This window comes from Accipiter gentilis, chromosome 15, assembly GCF_929443795.1.
Source record: "Accipiter gentilis chromosome 15, bAccGen1.1, whole genome shotgun sequence".
Lineage (NCBI taxonomy): Eukaryota > Metazoa > Chordata > Aves > Accipitriformes > Accipitridae > Astur > Astur gentilis.
The window spans coordinates 11129632-11149938 of NC_064894.1; the positions used below are offsets into that span (position 1 = coordinate 11129632).

The window sequence follows — 20307 nt, forward strand, 5'->3', positions numbered from 1 at the left end:
TTATTTCTGTGAAGTACCTATGTTTTTAAATCCTTTCCAATACCATTCACTACTTTTTCCTCTTTGCAGTCAACATCATCCCCCCCCCTCCATGCACAGGTATATCCCCCCCAAATCAAACACTCCAGAGGTGACATTGTATGTAAGAGAAAGTCATAACAGAAACAGCAGAAGGTAGTTTAGTTCACATTCCATTAATACCTTTAGCTTTTTTCTAATTTAAGTTAGAGGATTTTAACACAGTTTTTCAGCCATGGGTGGAGAGCAAATCACTGTAGAATTCAATGTATAAGTATAGGTTAATGTGCAAGTATTGAAAGAGGAGTGGGAGAACACTCTATTTTTGCAAGCACACAAAACAGTGGAGTTGTTTCCACGTATATGTGGAAATGCCAACTCAAAGCCATCCCACACTGACTGTTATCACTCAGAATCCAGGTGCCCAGCCTTGTAACAAAGAACTATAAATGCCCTGTGCTTACTGGCAAAAAAAGCAGTGTTAGGACTTCTTCAGAACCTACACCTCCGACACAGACAAGAGACAAATGAGGGAACATAATACTGGCATACAAAGTCAGAAGTGGCATGGAAAAAACTAGAGGATAACTGTTCATTCTTTCTTCCAACGGGAGAACGAGGAGACGCCAACTCAAACTGACAGCAAAGCAAAAAAGAGCTACTTTTACACACATGCAACCATGCTGGGGAATTAATTGTCACATGAAACTGTAGGTATATCCATAAACCCCCAAAGTAACTAGCCTAATTAATGGAAGAAACTCCCATCTAAAATTATTAAATGCAGAGATATCACCCCAATTTAAAGTCTGTGGCAAAACTTAGCATAGGCTGGAGGCGCATACCAGGAAGTACTATCATATCTATTCTTGCCCTATCTTTGCATTTTTCCCTTAGCTAATACCCATTACTGGAGATTGAATGTTGGTCTTAACTCTTTGGTCTGATGGTACAAATACCCGGTCATTGCAGCAAGCAGAACATGCAATCACCGATCTGTTCCTTTCATCCCAAACCCTTCCCACTTCCTACAGAAGTATATGTGCAAATGTTGTTCCTCCTCCAGATTCCCTCGAATCACAGATTCCTCATCCCACTGCAGACCTATGAAGCACAGGCTTCCTATACAAATAGTTCACAAGCTTATCAAGGGTGAGGGAACTACGGGAAGAGGCTTCCCAATCTGAAAAAAACAAAAACAAAAAACCCAAACAAAACCCCAAAAAACCAAACCACCAAAAAAACCTGCCTTACTATTGCTGTGGGTACAAAAACAAGAGTTAGGACAGAACTACTACTGCCTTTTCTGTCCCGTTCCCCTTAGCATCTGATGCTTTAAAGCTCTTGCAAAGAGGCGTGTTACCATTAGGTCAGCACCTGGCAAAGCTCCATGGAAAGAGGAGACAATATATTCAGCAAAGAAGTGACAAGAGTCATTGTCCCCCTCCAAAGTTTTCATCGAATTAGCATGGAGGGGATGGAGAAAGATTCCTCCACATCCTAGTGCATTCTGCCTTGCGAGAAGGACACATGCAAGAACTGCGGAGAGCGTTCCTCATCAGTATCCATCTTCAAAACATCCCAAAGTCATCTCAGGACAGTAGTGCTATCCTGTCCACTTGCGCAGTGCAAGGGAGCCAAGTGCTGAAGCTGCAACTCAGCAAGTAGAGCCACAGGTGAAAGTGTCAATGCAGAACTGAGTGCTCTATTTAGATCTTCCTCTGCTCCAGGTACCCATCCAGCCCTGCCCTTACACCCCTGTACAGCAGTCCCCAAACATCTCCCTGTCCTGACTAGCAGCCATCAGGATTCCAGTACTTGGCACACTTACAAAAGCCAACTGAAGGGTAGAACAAAAGGACCCTTGGGATCATCTAACCCCACGCGAGTTACTTTGTGCATTAAGCCCATGTCCAAAGGCAGACAGCATGCCATTAGGTTGCAGAATATTCTCCCCCAGGTCTAGGCATCTTTCCCAGGAGGGCACAGCACACTGCGGACACAGCAGCCACTGCCACGCAGGTAGATGGGACAGGTCATGGGCTGTTCTTCAGCCATAAGGCAAACGTGGACAGCACAGCTTGCATTGCCATAGCTAAGCTCTCATCCACCTTAACCTCTAAACCATGCCCAAATATTACACACAAGACAGTGCTAGCTGGCCCAGGCATCAGCTGTCAAAGACTGTATTAACCCTTAACAGCATGGATGATCAGTTGCCAGTGATTGGGCTCATGTCACAGGCCTATTTAGTTGACTAGTAATGACATTGCTGATTAGTCAGGAGGGAAAGTGCCTGATGCAGCAGTTGCAACACAGAGCTTCCAAGGTAAGTGTTCCAGACTACTTCACATGTAAGCAAACAACCTAAAAATCCTGTCAAGCATGGGTAAACTGAAATAACCTTGTGTCTTCAAGGTCCTTGTATGAACAGAACAATCTTCCCTCCCGCCCCTTCTTACAATCCTTGCCAGGTACAAGGCAGAAGTGACTACATAAATGCTGTATTTCTGCAGATCCCAAGAGCAGACAATACAACCTTTTGCATATGACTGCTTTTTTCATTTTGTCCTTGTTTTTGTTGGGGTTTTTTTGTTGTTTTGTTTTTAAAAGGTGCCTGGAGTATGCCACACTAAGGGAGTTCTCATTTGCAGCACAAACTCCAGACTAGAGCACAAGGATGAAGAACTATTACTATCAGTACCTCAGGCTCTGCTTGCTGCTTTTCAAGAGTCTTCTTTTGGAAGATCTACTCTATACTTTTATATGGGCCTTGAGAGATACTAGAATTAGATCTTAAGCCAACACAGAGCTTCAGTGCATGTGCGTAAGTTTACCCATTCCAGCTTGTGTAGCAGTAACCAGGTATCTCTTCATTGTTTTACACAAGGCAACACAGGCAACATAACCTGTTCTCAAACCTGAACAAATTTGTAATTTAATACGGCACAACTAATACAGCTGCATTATGCTGCTAGAAGCAATAATTTAGTTCTCTAGGGAAGAAAAGTTTTAATTTTACCTAGCAACTGGGCACCAGAAAAAATAAATTGCTATTCTGTGATCTACAGGGGACATATGAAGAACATTATGCTTTCAATCTGCCTTCAGAAAATAAACTTAGAACTGTCTCTTTGATCCTTTTAAAAATATACAGGGTTGGTTTTTCTTTTTTAAAGTTTAGATTTTAAAAGTAGCAGCAAGTAAGAACAATTACAGGGAAGTTTCATTTTGAAAGCTTAAATCTATCAGGGTTAATTTTTTAAAAAAATCTTTTTTCAGTTTATGACTACTTAAATACATGGCTGATAAACCTGTGAACTTGTTTATTGATGCCACATTCAAATTAACCAAAACACTTCTAGCAGCTCTTGTGTTCTCCAACTGGAGTCATGTACCATGGATAGCAATGTTTGGAGGCACATATAGAGCAGTAAGGAGCATCAGTGCAACTGTGTGAGAATATACATTTTTACTGCCAATATAGCAATTCTTAGTTCCAGCAGGATCAATACAGATATCTGAGCATGTCCATAAAAAATTTGTTAAAATCACTGATGACAGTTAGCTGCAGGAGTTTCTAAATTCTTTCATAGCCTTCCAGTTCAGGTGCTTTTAGATTTTACTGCCGTGTCCACAACAATAGCTTATGTCTCTCCCAAGAAAAATTACCAAAAAAAATTCTTACTCAAGAGATCTTCTCATGTATACTAAAAGGTAAATGTTTGTAATTTTGTGCCCTTTTATTTTTAACCACTTTAAACTTCTATTAAAAGATCAGTCCTGGTTAGTAAATTTGATGCATGAAAACTGTTAAACCAATTTCAGATCAACAGTATTGATAAGAGATCTGCTGTGGCCAAAAGAAGTGGTAAGCAACATGCAGAAGAATCTTTTAGTCTGAAAATGTTAGGAACTCCTCCAGTCTAAGCACACACTGGAAAAAATTAGAACCAGAAATAAGGAGGGCTATTAAGGTAGAAACTTTTGTAAGCTATGCACATTTGATTCAAATACCTTTCAAAACAAACATGAGATTCTCAGCAGTTCACCTGCTTTCTATAGCTCAGTGGAGGTAACACAGATGGATTCTTCCACCCTCAGGTAATACTGCAGATAACATTAGCATTTCTTCTCAGGCTTTTTCTGACTCCTCAATTTCTAGTCAGATTTCTTAGCAAACAATCAGTCTATGCTCCCCAGCAAAGACTACTAAATTCATATTAAGGTTAAATCCCAGTAAAAGGGGAGACTGTCTCAAACTACAGAAAGCAAATATCTCATGAATAACATTCTGTAGCTTGGCACACAACATTTTCTATATTATTTATCTTAATCACCAAATTTCTGAGGTAGGATTAGACTGTATATGAAAAAAAGACAGCCCAGGAATTTTTTAAAACCTCTTCATCATACTTCTATTGGATGCTCTAGCAGAAGCTCAGAATGTTTGTTTCCAGGGCTGGATGCCAATTCTGCTGATACTTCTTTTTGCTGCTGCTATAGAAAAGGCTATCATCTTCACCAAAGTTCATTTCTGCGCCAGCCTTCAAAATAGTCAAAGAGAGAAGAGCAAGTTCAACAGAGCCTATTGCTGCAGAATCAAGATCTTTCTGAACAAGAAAAATGGTTATGGTTCTTCTGAGAATACTATACAAAGAAGTACAGTTGATTTTTAGCCCTGTTGTGTTAACTGTGAGTAGGGAAGATCTTCACATAAAATAACACTCACCTTTCACCTTTCTCTAACTTGTACTTTATTGCCTGGAACTTTCCAGCACAGAGCACCCAGTATCAACACAGAAGTGGGGAAGAAAGCATTTCCCTTCCACATCTGAAACAAGCTGAAGCCCAACTAGCTGACATTCCTGATAGATTTGCAATTTAGCTAATCAGTGACTCTTATTTGCAGGCTCTGTCCCCAGTTTCTGAAGAGCAAATGACAGCTATCAAACCATATCAATTACAGGAACTGGTCTTGTTTTTACAACTCAACAGGTATTTGAATTTCATTATTATATCCTTGAGTCCCAGACAGAGAAAAATTTCCCAGAGACCTTTTTTTCTTCCCTTCACTGAAGTTTCATATACTATTGCTCTTACAGCCCTTCTGGGATTAATACTGAATGGGTATGTAGTCTTTTGTAATTTTGTATTTTTGTCTTGGCTCTTGGGATATTTAATGCATAACTCTTCCGGGGAAGGCAAAACAGGACTAGTACAGAAGAGGATGAATAGGCTCTTTAGGAGATCAGAACAGAGCTGAGGACTACACAATAGTTTTGGATACCAAGGTTTCAACCTTGGCCCAGAGTAAGAAAGCTCATTCTGGGAGATAGTCCAAGCTTCCACAGATGATCTGCTCTTTCTATAGAAATTATAATTTCAGTGAAAGAACAAATATGCATACTCCTTTTATCAATTTAAAAGCATTTTCCTAGTTGAGAATCAAAAATACTTTTAAGACTTCCTGGTCACACTTCAGTGGAATCACAGCTAGAAAGCCCAAACTAGCCTTTAGGGAAAAGCAGCAGGTAAGCCCAAGAGGCAAAACACCTCCAGGAGCACTACCTCAGAACTACAGAATACCTCTCCTTGGTAGAGCATTTTCTTTTCTTACAGGTAGGTGAGGATACAACACAGTATCATTATAGGCAACCATACTGGTCACTGTTAAACTTCTTCAACCCAAAACAGAAGCTAAGTGGCTTTTTCCTTTGAAAGTTAGTGCAGTCAGGTGCAATCAGGAAGAAAACGGTCCTTACATCACAGCTCACTAATGACATATTGCTCACAAGACCTTCCACATAACCATGTTAGAACTTAAAACTTGTCATACTTTGGCATTTTTGATTTCATCACCCCACAGTATGTCAACAGCCTCAGAACTGCTGCCCTGAGGCCAGAGGCTGGGAGCACTACAGAACATTTCACTTCTCAGGGTAGGACGTTAGGCTCGTGTCACAGCAGAAGATATAGCAGTATGGATTTTGAGCAGAAAAAAATCTTTATTTTGAAGACCTACTTTTTGACTCCTTTGGTGGAAGATACTTCATTTAGTAAGTATTTGACTATTTCTCCAATAGTCTAAGACTCAATTCGCACTTAAAGAGTATAATATCCAGATACCCTAGTCTCGTATGCAATGAATACCCTTTTCTTACAGGACTATCTTCTCTCCCTATGGCAAGTCATAGGCACCATAGGCTGCCACATTCAGACAACCCTAAGAGGTTTAAGTGTTAAGAGGCATACCCTCAGAAATAGGGCAGGAACATCCAAAAGGATGTTTCTCCTCCTGCCATCTTATCGGGCAGTAGCTCTGGTGGTCTTCAGTTCTTGATAATTTCAGACCCTTACAAGAACAAGTGAGGTCTCTCTCCAAATCTGTGGAACTCCTAGCAAACCATCTTTCTTCATATTTGTAAGCTAAAAGCAACAGAACTTAAATTCAAGTACAGGTAAATGAAGACAAGCCAATTCTGGCAACTGTAACCATACCTCAAAAACATGTTTTCAAAACCCCACTTCCCCCCCCCCCCAGTTTTTTTGGGGGGCAAACATTCTCAGCACTGTGATACCATTTTTTTATAAAATACTATTTTAAGATGTTCTGAAGATAACTCCTGTTCCTGCCGTTAAACTTATTTTATATTATGTGGTTTATAATCTGTAAAACAGGAAGAGGGGGGAGCATTAATTCCCACAAACCAAGCCTCTCTTTTTTTGCTTGCAACAGCAAATAGGTAGCTTAATAAAATTTTCAGAAACTACATAATCCAACTGCTTTCAGCAAATGTTTACTCTAAGATACACTGGGGAATGAATAATTATATTCTGAACTGTTTAACTTGTGAAGTCCAAATGACATTAAGAACTGCCACTCACTGTGTTTCAATATCACACTTTTCTAATGGAGTGCAAGAAATTAAACTAAGATAGTGAAGCAATTTGCTTTATTTTCTGCTGCAGAAAATGACCTAACTACTAGACAGAGCTAACACACTTAAAGAGTTTAAGTCTCAAATGTTTCTTTCAGGTCTCTACTATCTGCAACATCCCTCATTCTGACTGAAAAAAAACAAACAACTAAGGCTAGGGCAAATTATTTCCTATTTTGTCAAAGTAAGATGAAGTACACCCATTTAATGGTAGCTGTGTATTCTTCAATGATCTTAAGATGATTTAAAAATACAACCTTTATTTTTTAATCAACTTACCAGTTTCAACATAAAGTCTAAGCATTTCCTATTTGGTCTGTTCCATCTCTTCCTAGCTTCCTTCCACTTATATAAAACAATGACTGGACTTTATTTTAGGACAGATTTTAATCATTCTTCGCCTGCAACCATAAAGCTAGTACCATCATTGCTGGGACAACATTCCTTAGTTACTGAGAACTTCAATAACCACCATTTTTTTTCCTTGCGATTGGTCTGGTGAGAAGGCTGAAGTGTAGCTCAGGGGTACTCAAGGTAAGAGCACCCATCAATATTTCAGATTTTCACCTCCAACACAGCTCAAACAGTAAAGCTGGCCTAGCACTGGGGCCTTAACTGGACTCCCATTTACCACAGTTTTCATTAATGCGAGTTGAAAATGCCATTGGCTTCAAGAGGAAAAAAAATTATCTTTAGCCCCTTCCCAATCTCCCTGGCTCTGCAGTTACTAAAATATGCACTACTTCATGTATTTTACAGCCCACATAACATTCAAATACAAATTAAAATCTCCTCAGGAAATTCCCAAGCAAACTGCTGGAAAGGCTCTCTATACTTCTCCTGTTCCTTATACTGGTCATCCTCAGACAGAATACTGAGCGAGGCAGACTTTGTCCCACTCAATACAGCCATTCTTCTGAGCATCAAACACCACTTTGTCCTCCAGAGCCTGCAGGAAGTTTGAAACAATGGCAGAGAAGTACTGTCTTCATAGCCCTGATAACTCAACTGGACTGTCAACTAAAAAGCCACATGATGTTTGAAAGAAAGTGGAATTCATCATTTTAATATTACTTTTCCAGTTTATATCCTCCAAGGGAAAACAGACAAGGGCAGACAAGCAAAAATGCTTGTAATACCAGTTCTAATAACAAAGTACAGCAAATACAAATCATTGGACACATACATTTATTTATATAGCATACAAAGGCCTCCATCTATAATCTACTCACCTGAAATTACCATTTATATATTAAATTAATTCATACTCCAGATTATAACTCAAAACTTTGTCCTCTGAACTGTGAGAGGGGGTGTGCAGAAAAACTACAGACCCAAAGTCAGGGTTAAATACTCTCCGATATAAAGAATACCTTTCTTTGGGCAAAGTCTTAACACTTCGCTCACTCTGCTGTGTCCATGTCTGACTGTCTTAAGGAGTCCCTCTCTCTACCATTACTTCATTTCAATGCCCATTTTTAATCAGTAAAATTCATACCCGAACTTTATACGGCAAGTTTATACAATTAAGAGCTTGCCTACACCATAAGGCAGCAACCCCACTGAAGCTGGCACACGATACAGCTGCAGCCAAGGCAGCACACACTTCTCTGCAAGCTGGTAGCCTGACAGTGCAGCTTACACTGCAATTTCTGTTCACCAGGATCTGTTGCTCCAAGCAGGTTTCACACCAGCAAGCGCATTCACATAGCAGTGGGGGTGCTGTGGAGAGATAACCACTGCTAGCTTAGTTTCGCTCACTTGCAACTCTGTTTACAGACCTACAGCCTCCACCGGCAAGACAAGTTCTACAGCAACAGACAAAACCTTCCACCTTAACAGGGACCTCATTACTTAAATGGTAGTAAAGCATTTATGCAAAGCTAACTCCTCTATCTTTGTTGTGGCAGCAAGGTACTCCTCTTGCTTGTCACTCATTTAACTCAAAAAAGGCTCTGCTTTTTTTGCCCAGCTACTAAGACCAATACATGGCAATATTCCAGAACGAAGTTTGTCTAACCATTGATTTCCTGGACCACAGCCCAACAGCCATGTGACACTTCTCTAAGTTCAACACTGATGGTTACTGCAAGATTTCACCAGACTATTTAAAGCACAAAAAAGCAAAATGCTTTCATGCTGTTTACTGCACAAAGCTTTAAATCTAGCAAGCTATTTTCTAAAAGTGATGTTTAATAAAGTACTTTTGCACAGAGAAATCCCATGCCATGTGTTCCAAATGTGTCGTACAGTAACTCTTCACAACTACATCTCCTTCTCTCAATCACTTGTATAAAACATCTTACCAGACTCAAAAAGAACTAAATCCACAGGTGGTTTGCAAACACGTCATCTCCCCCACCCACCAAGCAAAAAAGCCATTACAGGTATTACTCTTTCCATCTTAAAATTAGTTGCAAAAATGATCTCCCTACATCATTTTCACTAGTTCTATATTCCAAAACCCGTGGAGTATCATGGTTAAAATGTTTGTTCATTTTTGTGAACATCACTCTCCACACCATTAATACACTCTTTTCATCTTCTGCAGCCCTAAACCACAGGAGCATTCATACAGAAAGGTATCCAGCTAAATAGCCAATATGCCATATCACTGGACACATCTACCTTTTTCTATGCCAAGTGAGAGGTACCTTTCTCACGATTAAACACTGCTACTGCCAATAGGCCTCAACCACCTGATAGGCATGGTAACATTCTCTGCCAACCTTTATCCATCTAATACTGTCAATCCTAGATCAGAAACCATGCCCAAGGAATGTTTTAGAACATACAGAACATTGATGTGAAGTACTTTGGGTACCTGAAGTGCCACCCACAATCCTGAAACTCTATCAGTCTTTGATCCCAGAAATCACAAGGTGAACTCATTCTCATCAACCTTACTGGACGTAGCAGTACCTCTTTAAAAGCTTCCGTAAGTGTCAGCCCAAAGGATAAAAAGATGGTACCTTTACACTCCAAAATGCATGCCACACACTCTTCTGGCCCTGTAATGCAAGTCATATACAGATTCTTTTTGAGCATCTAACAAAGTACTTACCAGTATGACTGCTGTATTGCCTACATCTTCTTTCCTCCAGGAGGCTGACCTACCTAGCACTAGCAACTTCCCAACTTACCATTCAAGCAGCTTCACTAGATGCTGTCAGCAGCATCCAGACTTTTCATGGAACTGCAGTGGGCGAAAGATGGAAACTGCTCCCTTCCCACTTCTGAAGTGCATAATCACTAATGAAGTTTGTTGTCCAGGAGTCACTCGAGCACAGTGTGGAGTATCACATGTCCAGTATGTGCTGTACCAGTCGGTGCAACAAAGTCACATTGCTTCTTGGAAAGTACAAGCTGTCAAAGAACACCGTGGTGCAACTACAGACCTCATGTGCAACAGCTAGGTTTTTCACATCCTCATCTTTATTCAAGAAAGAACATGTACAAAACATGGCACATGGAAATACTTACCCTTCTCAGTAACATTTAACAGAAATAATAAATCATTGAAAGCAATGAAAGGAAAGCTGTTCCACAGTAAATTTCTGCAGATTTTGATACATCCACTAGACTTGATTTACACAGCTGCTTGCTGAAAAGGAGCAGCCTTTAGCCAAAGTAGCTGGTTACTGCTTATTAACAATAACCAAAGCATAGGAGATGCTCAGTGAGCCAATACACTCCTGGATTTCGGTCAGCTTAAGTGTACATGTTAGTACTCGGACAGATACTTATTTTTGACATTCCCAATGCTTTAGGTGCTGCTACTAGTAGTGTTTTGCACTTCGTGATACTGCTTGGACAGAAAATTGGGCTTTTCATGGAATTTGTCATTTAGAGATATGCACATTTCATGAACTATAGGAATTCCTCCAACTCTCCAAAGGAAGAGAGCTGCTGGCATCCAATGCTGTCATTTTTGGCTGAAGACTATAGAGTATTTTTTCTGTATTTTGGAATGATTCTGCAAGCATAGCTCTGTCAATTTTTAGGTATCATGCCATTCTGTTTGGTCCTTCATAAACCATTCCTGACAATTAGGTTTGAAAGTCATGCTTTAAAGCAGACCACAGCTTATGTACATAATGATTTGTCTTTAAAAGCCAACTTAATCTGTGATCAATTTATGATCCTTCATTCCTCTGTGGAAGAGTGTCAATTTGCTGAATACAGCAAATACGCTGTTACTATGATACAGGACCATTAGTTTTCAAGTGAATCCTCAAAGCAAAAGTTCCAACACATGTACTCCCATCTCCCACTACTGACCTCTTTCCCCTCACAGCAAGCAGGTAACATTGCCAGCGTACACCTCAAAGGGCAGTTCCACTGTTGTGGCACTGGTCTTTTCATGCTGAAGTGGCAGTCCATAAAAGCCCAGTTCCTCTCTCCCCTCACTAGATACAGACAGCAATGCAAGCTTTAGACCTTGCCTTTTCTGTAACCATGACTTTCCTCATGACACTTGAATTTCTTACAAGTGTTTCACATTTATGGTTCTGTACCACTACAACCTTGTCTACTTCCTCCCATCTCCTGGATGACACCACCCTCAAAAAGCTGACTCATTGGTTTGAATTTGTGTACTCATTTTGCTTTCTCCCCATCTTTACAGGGCCTACCTGTGAGTTCTGTTGTTTTATTACAGATGTTCAGTATCAGCAAGTCTATATACCCTTATATTTTAAAAGGGAAAATACTCTCAGGGGTTTTTCCATGTATTGAAGCTCAACACTCATTTCTCTAATATTGCTGCTACCCTTCCTACAGAGGGCAGCTCAGTGTTCTGGGAAAAGGTCTATTTTAAATACACAGAGACAGTGATTTTGGTTCACATGCAGTTTCTGAAAACAGTATCCGCTTAACAAAACTGCAGCAGCTGCCTTAAGCAGGCTTTTAAAACCATGGCATGCCACTCCAAGCCACAAAAACTCTTCAGGTGTTACGCTTCCTTCCAGTTACAGATCATCCACATTTGTCTGGCAGCACTGACAAAGCGTTCCAACTCATCACTGGAAAAAGAGAACAAGGTCTAAGTAAAATGGTTCTTTTGAGGGAAAAATTTCAATTTGCAAGTAAGCACACAACACTTTATACATTAAGGTGTTACTGTTTCTGTAAAAAAACCTACAACCCCATAGACATTATAACACTTTTCAGAAAGTTTAAATCAAATCTTTTTGTCTCATCTCAGATTCCGGATCCGTATTAGGTTTTTCAGCAAAGAATTCAGGTTCGGGATAGGATCATCACAGATGAGACAAGAGCAATACAGAAAAAAAATTTAAGAGGAAATGTATGGTTTTTCTATAGGGTTTCTGATTGCAATAAAAAAATTAAACATTCTCTAGTCCTTTTGATGTATTTCAATAATAATGTACAATTATTTAAAACTGCATGTAGGTTTGAAAGCTAACCAAGGTTAGGCACAGCTATCAGCACACATTGGGCCTTGGGGAACAAGTGTTCTTAAATTCCAACTATGTAGAGAATTAGTTACTATGCTGTCCTGGTTTCAAGTGGGATAGAGTTAATTTTCTTCCTAGTAGCTGGTACAGTGCGTTTTGGATTTAGTGTGAGAATAATGTTGATAACCCACTGATGTTTTAGGCTGTTAAGTGGCACTTATCCCAAGTCTAGGACTTTTCAGTTTCCCATGGTCTGCCAGTGAGGAGGTGCACAAGAAGCTGGGAGGGAGCACAGCCAGGACAGCTGACTCAAACTAGCTAAAGGCATACGAACTGTAAGCACAGAGCTCCTTTAGACTTAAGGTGAGAATATGTTTAGCTTTTCGGTTGCATACCTGAATAAGCTAATAGTATGTTCCTACATTTTTGACCATTTTCCTGTGTAAAAAAAAAACAAAGACATTAGTTCAGAAAAATTTTCTTCCAGCACTCAAAATACAACTTGCCATCTATTTAGCCTCTCAGACCAAACCGCATTATCAAACATGTGTTGGATTAGTACCAGTACTCCACAATTTCTGTGAAACTTAACTTAGAAGTGCAGTCATGCCACAGTAAAATTTGTTTTGCTTCTCTTGCCCAGCTATAGCTCAACTTGGCTATGAACTATGACAGGCAACTAACCAATCAAGTATAATTCCCCCTCTCCTACGAGAATTTGTCAAAAAAGATCATACTTGAAAATTGGCTAACAACTGGTTCTCACCTTCTATCAAAACGTTAAAAACTCCAGAAGCTAAAATCCACCAACAAGCAAGCATTAAATAAGAAACTACATCTGGACCACATTTTTCTACATACAACTCTCCTGCAAGCAACAGGAAAATGGAGACTACCTCTAAACTAGAACTGCAAATTCAAAAAAAAAGGCCAAGATAGATCATTGAATGTTTCACCCTGTTTTCCATTATGCAGATACACACAAACCCCACTCCACTTCAGATATGCCATTTGTAATACAACAGTTTACATGTGACCTCCTGCTTATAAATGGAGTTGACAACAATGCAATTTTTTGAAGCAGGCATTTAAAAATTATCATTAGTTATTTAAACCAAGTTTTGCTGAGTTTCAAGGTATGTACAGGCCACGAAGCCTACCATCTTCAAACATATCACCTGTTCTGGTGTTAAGAGTAGTCTAAAGTCAGATTCACATGTTTTTCATCAAGCAATTGGTCAGGTTTGGGATAGGTGCGTCATTCATCAGACATACCAATGGTTTTAAGCATCACTCCCACATCAAGCTTTTAAATTAATCATAACATTTATTGGAATTCATACCTTCAACTGAGAAGCAGCACCCAAGCATCTCTGCAGAGACATAAAATGCACTGGTTAGTTACACTAGCAAGGCTTGTTACTTCCAACCTTTCTTTACTTCAGCCATGTAAGTCACTCCACTTCCTACTTGTAATATTGCCTGTCTAAACAATCCAGCATTTCATAGGTAGCACTGCTGCACAAGAAGTTTCACTCACACATTTGAACTTCACAGTGGGACAAAGCCTGTTGTTCAAAAGAAACTCCTGGTAGCTAGCAAGTTATTTAAAGGTACCTTTCATTAATAAGGAATGGAATAAAAATACAGATGTTGTAGTACAACAGGAAAGTTAGAACTTGTCCTCACATTTTAGATTTTAACTTCCTAACTAAAAACAACCTGCAGATACTCAAGAACCAGTGCAATTAAAGTGAATTTCATTGGAAAAGATTAGATTCAGGTACCTGGGTAAGAATGAAGTTCTTGGGAGAAACCACTACCAATACTCTCAATGCACATTAAGTGTTCACAAGCATGCTTTTTGCCTGCTGCAAGTATAATGTTATACTAGCCCTTCTGATTTAGTTTAGCTCTGGAGCTGAAACAGCTTTAATATAATTAGAATTCATTGCAGTTCACCATCAAATTCCACCTTTAATCATTAACATTACTTTTCCTAAATGCTCACATCTGAGTGAGCCCCAACGATAGTTATCCTAGGAGGGTCAATGTGCAAATGCCATCACTAGCTTTCAAACACCAGCAACACTTCCTTAGCAGGGCACGTTTAATACCTGGCTCATGTTTGTTATTTACCCACTATAAGGCAGGATACCTCAAATATAGGCATCTAACACTTCCCTCCTCCTGTGTTCTTTAAAGATGCTAGCTTTTGCAACAGCACATACACATGTCAACATGGGGCTGAGGAGAGTTTAAATAATGCACCAACATTCTTATTCACAACCTGGAACATGGTGGCATCTAGCCTGTACCCAGGGACAGCAATGAAATGAACACCAACTGGGATAATGACTGAAAGACTAAGTGACTTCTGGAAAGAATTAAGTGGTTTCATCTCAGTAGCCAGATCCGTATGAAGTTTCTCATCAACATATCAGGTTTGGCAGTTTCATCATGATTCACCACTTAAGTATCAGTGACTGGGAACTGTAGCACAATTCATACACTGATATGTTCCACCAAATAAGCTTTATTGTCTTTCATATGCAGATGTACTGAAAAGGGAATACATTACAATTAACAAAAATTTTCAGCTGCTTAATCAGTATAAATATTACCTCTATCTGTTGTACTACAGCTGCCAGGAAATCTTTCACCAGGACACCTGACATTCCCTTTGTTAGAAACTGTTCATGCCATTCTAGAAATCTGAGTAAAATAATCAATTACGACATGTTAATGTGTAATATAGCACAACCCATTCAGAACAGCCAAGTTTTACTCTCCTGGATCCTCCTTCCTCCCACCCACTGGTTGTAAGCATTTGAGTAAAACTAAACTGACTACAGATCCAAAGTTATTTCTTAGCATTTCTGAAAGGTAATATCAACTATACTCTTTAAAAAATTGGAACCCCATGTGCCTGTTTATATTAACAAGCCTCTAGATGCCCCTTTGTTTTCTTCACCTAAACACTTTCTTATACCAATCTCCCAACAAAGTGCAAATTCACAATTAAAAGCCATCTAGAGGTAATTTTTGTCAGATTTAGGGTGAACACTTCAGATAGGCTTATTTTACCAGCTCCTCCGACAGTAACCCAAATAAACTATTCACCAACTCCCCAGCCTACACAGTTCTAGACCATGTCAAACATGCCTGAAATACAATGATACTTCCATTTAAAAACTAATGTCACACTAATTTGACCATACATATATTTTGCTAATCCATTTATTTATATTAAATTATCTCCACTGATCATTCAAAACATACACAGCTTTCAGGAAAATCCACTTGTGTGTACCAAGTATTCTTCTACTTCTGATGGCACTTCCATGAAGGGCTAAAATTGAAATTAAAGAAAAATAATCTTTAAAAGTAGAAAATGTCTCTTGCTGTGGTCTAGCATCATCTCTCATGTTACTATGTCAAAAACAAAAATTCACTTTGCATAAAACATTTCAATATTGGTCTATAACAGTCTTCAATACTTGACAAGTTGAAATTTTATATGCACTAGAAAAAAATTACCCTGAATTGGTTTTAGACCATTTTGCAACTGTTACAATGTCTGAAGAACCAGGACATTCAAGCTTCTGTTTCAAAAATATTTATGAGTGGCCATGCATTTATTCACAATGCAATACTATCTGTCCATAGCTTGCAGGACCATTACCTCAATAGTTACATTCAAAGATGGTCATGTATGTAGATTCACATTAACTCCAACACACATCCGAGGCCAGACAGCTAACTTGCACCATCTCTGAAATCAGGTTAATTTGTGCTAAATTAAACAAGTGATTTATCACATGGGTCTTCATGCTTATTTAAATGCCACAGCAAAAGAAATGAAACTAAGAATAACTGACCTTAACTCAGTGAAGAGCACACACAAAAAAATCATCAAATAATTACTCATCAGTTTGATGGCAACTATGAAAATGCAATATACTGAGCTTGTTCTTATTTTTTATCCCACTCAGTAGCCATACAAAGATGACAAGTCTCTGGCACTTAACACATTCCATACTTTTGACAGACAAAACCAGGGAAACCAAGTAAGAAATGGAAGCATTTATTATCTTGATCAACAAGAGAGATGTAGTGCCACTTCTAGAGCAACAAAATTAAAAATTCCAGCCATTACCTTAATGCTTCTGTACAATGTATTGGACACCACTGAAAATCTCCTCTCCATCATACCTAAAAACAAACAGTAAACAAGCTTAATATTTGAAATCAGCAGATTCTTATTACCAGGCCACTAAGTCACACACATTATGAGACAACAATCATAAACAATCTCTCGAGTCTCAGAAGCCATAATATGTTACATACTTAAGTCGTAAGTTTGCAGGAGGCCTTTTAGAAAGCAGGAAGACATGCAGCCATTTTTAACTAACAAAGGAGTTACGAGTTACATCCACTTGAAATCCCATACTGAAAACAAATTTCTACAAATAACTGCATGTACTATTAAACTTCAGTCCAAAGGATTTTTAATGAAAATTCGTCATCTCAAGGTTTCAGTCCTTTTAAGTATAAGCACTGATTTAAATTGGTTTAGAGAATTCAGTTTTCACCACATAGCAAGTATTTTAATCTATCAACTCAACCAGGCAAAGAAACACATGACAAAGTATGTTTTGTCACATACAATACTTAAATAGATCGAATAAATGTAGCAATCCATTAAAGATAACCTAACTTATAAATGTTTTGTTTCAGATCACAAGAACATTTTAAGCTACGGAAAATCTTGAGTTAAGCTTGCTTATTACACCCAATAACCAGAGGTTACTAATGGCTTCTAAAGATTCAAAAATTTTACTGCTCAGTAATCTTAACATGTGACTCAGGCTATCATTAGACAAGCTAATACAACACGGAATGAATGCACCCGACAACCTCCTACATGAATGAAAACACCTCCTAATCTTTACTTGCAGATAAGAGCCTAGAATCCTAGCTATATTTTTTTTACTGTATTTCCCATTCTCCCAGAAGTACTACGGCTCAATGACACTAGCATCGCAAAAGGGGAAAAAAGGCATCTTAAGTCCACATGAAGCTGGATTTTTGTGTGTTATGCCATTTTTTAAAATAGATCTCTTTTATTCTGCTGTCTCATTGCCTAGCGAAAAAAGAAAAGGCAACTTTAATAGTTAAAACTTTAAAGTAATTTCATGACTCGCATTAAAGTTTTTTTCTTGGCACGATATGCTGATTTTACAGCAACTGTATTTTTAAAAGTCTTCTGCGGCTTGACAATTCCATGATGCCGACGGCCGAGCCCTCGGAAACACACGCAGGCAACACGAATGTGTGCGCCAGCCCTGCGTCAAACGAACAAGGCAACTCCACCTTATTCAAGGCGCCCTAACCTCTCGCCAAATCCCCTCGTTCCCATCGCCATGTTTAGTCGTGATCGACTTCATTCACCAGCACGGGCCAGCGTTCCAAGCGCTAATTCAAACGAGGACCGAGCGAAGCGGAATTCTGCATCGCCTCGGCAAGGGGCTGCTCCCGGCCTCAGCAATTAAGAGCTGGCGTCACTGGCGGGCAGCATTCGTTTCACCAGCCCCCGAAGGTACCCGACACGGCCCGTGTCCCCGCCGCCTCCCTCCGGCCGGGCCGGCTACCCATCAAAATGGCGCAGGCCAGGCAGCGCCTCGCCGGGCGCCGCCCGCGCCAGGGCAAAATGGTACCCCGCCGCACGCGCCAGCCGCCGCCGCCTCCGAACTACCCATCCCAGAGTGCACCGCGCCGCGGGACACCGCTTCCGCCGGGGGAACTCGGCCGCGCTGCGCTCCCGCCTCCCCCGCCGCGGAGCCGCGAGGCCTGCCGGGACCCGTAGTCCGCCATCCCCTCCCCCGCCGCCGGCGCTGCAGCGGGGCGGCGTACACGGCGGCTGCGGCCCCCGCGGCTGGGTTGCGCCCGGCCGTGCCCGCCCCGCCCGCGGCTCCGAGGTGCGAGCCTCACCCGCCAGCTCCAAGCCCCAAGCCCTACGCGAGCGGCGCCGCGGGCGAGCATCCCCAACGGCCAAGCAGAAAACGAAGCAGCGCGGGCGCCCCTCCAGCCCCGCTCGGGGAGCAGCCGCTACCTTACCCGCCCGTGCGGAGGCTCCCCAGGAAAAGAGAGGCCGAGGGGGCGCTCGCCAGCTTTATAGATACGCTGCAGGGTGGGAACGAGGCTGGCCCCGCCCCTCTCCCCCCACCCCCGCGCCGAGGGGCGGGGCCGCGCCTTTGTCGTTCGGCGCGCGGGCGCGCGCGCGGGCGGGGCCCGGCGCGCGGTCCTCCCCGGGCGGCGGCGGCAGCCGTTGGCGGGCCGGCGGCCGCTGACGTGTTGCCGGCAGAGTCCGGCTGCGGCCCGCTGAGGGGCCTCGGCAGCGCCGCCCTGGCGGCAGCGACCGGCGCCGCGCCTAACTGAGCGGCCGTGGGCGAAGCCGCCCCGGGGCCGCGCCCGGGCCCGCCTCGCCCGGGACTCCTCAGGCCGGGGCCTCCGCTTCAGGCCTTCCGCAACCCGGGGGGGGTGTGTGTGCTGCGGACTCGGCTGCCCGCCCTTCCGAGCAGGCAGGAGCAGGGGGCCGGAGGGGAACGGACGGGAGGGGGTGCCCTGAGGGGAGAGAAGGAATGAGCGCTGGAGTCCCGGTGCTGTTTGTGCATTTTGCATGACGGGGTTTGTGCGTCAAACGCAGAGCGAGCAAGTGAAGGCGGGAACCTGATAACAGCTTACAAAACTCAGAAAAAATGTCGTCCATTGAGTACTTATTTCTTATGTCTTCTGTTACTGTTCCCCAGGGCTCCAACTGGTTAACCTTCCATCGCCATGCCTGAATGTTTCAACTTTCCGTCCTCTCTAATTAGCCGTTTCTGAAACCTTAACCACACGCACACCCTTTCCCTTTTTGGAAGTAGCATGCAATGCTTTATCCCTGTATAACATTACAGGTCATCGGGGCTGAAAAATCTCCTCTTACCCACAACAGACAAAAAAAAGAAAGCTTTCTGCAGTTTTTTACTCTAGAAAGACTAAGGATGCGATTCCACAGTCAACCCAAGAGTGGGCTCCCCCAGTCCCGGCACAGCTTTTGCCACTGGAAGTTGCACCTCAGTCAGAAAGCAGCTTAGTCTCCAGCTGAATCGACCTTCCGTACCGCTGTGGCAGGGCTAGTGAAAGAAGTGGGAGCAGGTACCTGGGCTCCAGTGGGGATGGCAGGACCGCTACAGCCTAGATGACATTTTAACTGATGGGAAACCACATCCTAAATTCTCACAAGATTTACGGAATTTCTCACTAATTGTTTATAAATAGTCTAACTTTTTTGTCTGCCTGTTTATTGAGAGGTTTAGTATATATCAACCAACTTAGTTGAGGAAACCAGGAAAAACAAGGAAGGATGAAGAAAAGCTCAAAAAATTTTTTGGTGTTTTGACAAGTTGTTAAGAATACTACAAAAAACAACAGTCCACAAGATGGACTCTCAATAGAAGGCTCTAACTGTTGGGAACAGATAAGGGAAGTCTAGAAAAGTGAGTTGTAAAGTGCTAAAATTCCTGGCAATTCTTAAAATTACTGAGATTAATACTACCAGGAAAAAACAAAATAGTTGACGAATTTTAAACGTGTTTTCTTCTGCAGCTCACGGCAGGAGACGACCCTCATTTCCTCTCTGCTTTTCATCTTCCACATCCCATTTTACCTGTCTGAAATCTTCCTCTTGACCTCAAGCAGAGTGACCCAAATGGCAGAGTGCAAGCTGCAGCCAACCCGCCACCTTTTCTGCTGTAGAGGCACAAGGAAAAAGGTCTACATGGTGCCTTTTTCTCAGAGCCTCCTATGTGCACTTGTTTGAGCTGCTGTTTCAGTAGGAGAGAGAGCGGGAAGCAATAAGCATCAGAGAATAGTTTCTAGTG

At 41.5% G+C, this 20307-nt stretch overlaps 1 long non-coding RNA gene and 2 other non-coding genes across 3 annotated transcripts; all 3 read right to left on the minus strand.

Annotated features, from left to right (window-relative positions):
- Positions 1-10372: 10372 nt before the first annotated feature.
- Positions 10373-18568, minus strand: LOC126046125 (uncharacterized). The gene is made up of 7 exons (XR_007508231.1): positions 18500-18568; positions 16539-16594; positions 15662-15731; positions 15004-15094; positions 13723-13752; positions 12775-12817; positions 10373-11983 (listed from the first exon to the last, which is right to left on the minus strand). It is a non-coding gene; the product is annotated as an uncharacterized LOC126046125 (long non-coding RNA).
- On the minus strand, positions 12159-12229 carry LOC126046233 (small nucleolar RNA SNORD50). The gene has a single exon (XR_007508274.1). It is a non-coding gene; the product is annotated as a small nucleolar RNA SNORD50 (small nucleolar RNA).
- LOC126046234 (small nucleolar RNA SNORD50) lies at positions 14779-14845 on the minus strand. The gene has a single exon (XR_007508275.1). It is a non-coding gene; the product is annotated as a small nucleolar RNA SNORD50 (small nucleolar RNA).
- Positions 18569-20307: the final 1739 nt, after the last annotated feature.